The sequence below is a fragment of the Nansenia antarctica genome (assembly GCF_963989245.1).
Source record: "Nansenia antarctica genome assembly, chromosome: 17".
In the NCBI taxonomy this organism is placed as follows: Eukaryota; Metazoa; Chordata; class Actinopteri; order Argentiniformes; family Microstomatidae; genus Nansenia; species Nansenia antarctica.
This window is the reverse complement of record NC_137687.1, coordinates 6,021,860-6,024,359: the sequence shown is the minus strand read 5'-3', so window position 1 is coordinate 6,024,359 and position 2,500 is coordinate 6,021,860.

The window sequence follows — 2,500 nt, the reverse complement described above, 5'->3', positions numbered from 1 at the left end:
GGGTCATTTGCGCGACTTGAGGATTCCCGACTTGTTACCTCTTTCACCGGACCCTGTCACATATAAATGAATAAATGGAAATAAAAAGTTGTTCACAAAACCCTGTAAAGCTAGTGAAACTCTTAAGAACTAATAGACCTATAGACTACGGTTAAGAAAATAATGTAGGCTATTCTTAAAGCAAAATCAAAGTAGTATGAGATGAATTCACAAATAAGCATTGCATTTGAGCACTAAACGCACCTCATACAAACCTCAACAAACATTGCATGTATTAAAATTTGCAGTCTTAATACAACAATGAAACCTGTGCAACAGAGAGACACACATCAAATCAAACCGTTGGTTTACATTCGATTTTACAATTACATTAGAGGGTACTCGATGACAACAAGTCGGTAAACTTTCTACCCAAAGCATCACATGTCAAGGCCTAGCCTAAACATGCTTGACAAGAGCACGCGCGTGTCAGGCCGCACGGTTTAAGAGCCGGTCGAGCGGAGCAGCGGGGATGTCGAGGGAGGCTTTCATTCGGAAGTCTGAGAAGGCCCTACGACTCAGACATAAACACCCAGTTAGAGCTGTTTACAAAACCCAGCAGCAGAACCAATGGAAACCATACGGTGCAAGAGGGACAGGGGAGAGTGAGAGTGAGAGAGTTTGTGTGTATGTGTGTGTGTGTGTGTGTGTGTGTGTGTGTGTGTGTGTGTGTGTGTGTGTGTGTGTGTGGGGGGGGGGGGGTGCACACACACAAGAATGTTCAGTAAAGTCGACGTAGAGGGAGCTGCGAAAAAATACAGATACAATGGCAAGTCCGCCATGAGGCCTAGTATCTCCTCCTTGGAGAAGAGTTCAAATACCCCCCAAACAAGCTCCACCTGTAACCAAGGTGAGCCCAGCCATGAACATCATCGCAGCAATCAAAGCTGATATCCTAACCTCCTTGAGGGAATAGATATCCACTGCAGAGATGAGTGCTCTAGCGGGTGATTTTGAGACCTTCCAGAAGGAAATAAGGGCAGTGAAAGCCGAAATTGTTAGCTAGCAATCCTCTCCGAAATGGATGATGTGAGATCCGATGTGAAAGCCGTTGAGGAAGGGCTGTCAACATGGTCGGACGAAGTGGTATCTGTACAAACCCACTGTCAAAGACCTCATTAATTCTGTTTAGTACTACTATATCCAAACAAAGGTGAACGCTTTCAAAGACTGTTCGCACAGCTGCCTGTTCTGACTTGGGTTAGGGTTAGGGACCTTGTCCCAAAAGATACTCCATCCATCCTCCATGAGCCCATCCCCCCTACCCTTTATTGTTGTTGTTGTTGTTGTTGTTGTTGTTTTTGTTGTTTGTTTGTTTTTGTTTTATGTGTTTTCTTTCAATTATTATAAACCATATATACCGCTGAAAGAATAGAAAAAACAGTAGACAAAATTGTGGACACTGATTGTATAAGTTGCTGAAACTGAAATAAAAACAAATAAAAAAAACTTAAAAATTTTTTATTTCAGTTTCAGCAACTTATACAAGTACATTTCTCTCATGAGTGGGTCTGGTTTAGCTTCTTCTCCATTCAGTCTTCTTATGCCTCTAAACCACTGCCATATTTAACATATTTCATCTCCTCGTCTGCAGATAAAGCTGTTTTGAATTGCCTTTCATCACATGCGAACAAAAAACAGATTCACAATGAATAGTGCAGTGCAGTCCGCCAGGTTTTCTGGGGCGCAGATATGAAATAAAAAACGTGGGAGTATGACATTTATCAAAACCCGCAAACCATAAGCAAACACACTCACGCACACACGCACACACATAGGCACAGGCATCCAAATGTAACACAAGCCCCGCAAGGTTCTAGGTGAAATACAATCCGGTCCTTATTCACAATGCCAGAACAACATTCCATTCAGTGTGCCTTCATACAATCGCAGGAAATCAGCTTTTCTCAGGCCTGCTTTGAATTGCACAATTTCATGCCTCTCTAATGGACCGACGAGGAGGGTTTCGTTCGGAAGTGTTTGGAAATGGCCGCCGCGAGTGCTGACACTCTGAGTTCAACCATAGGGCTCTCCCTCCTCTCAATCTCATACTGTTGTATAGGAGAGGAGGATGTGGGTACTTTAGGAGTGTGTGTGCCTCTCTTTCTGGTTTTGGCTTTCCCTCACTCACTGATTCTCTCTCTCTCTCTCTCTCTCTCTCTCTCTCTTCCTCTCTCTGTCTCTCTGTCTCTCTCTCGCTCTCTCTCTCTCTCTCTCTCTCTGTCTCTGTCTCTGTCTCACTCTCTCTCTCTGTCTGTCTGTCTCTCTCTCTGTCTGTCTGTCTGTCTGTCTGTCTCTCTCTCTCTCTCTCTCTCTGTCTGTCTGTCTGTCTGTCTCTCTCTCTCTCTCTCTCGCTCTCTCTCTCTCTGTCCCTGTGTTATTCCCAGAAGGACAGGACGGTGGACGTGTGGACAGGTTGTGCCTTTAGGCTGTGAAGATGGTTAAAGGACACTCTGGGGAG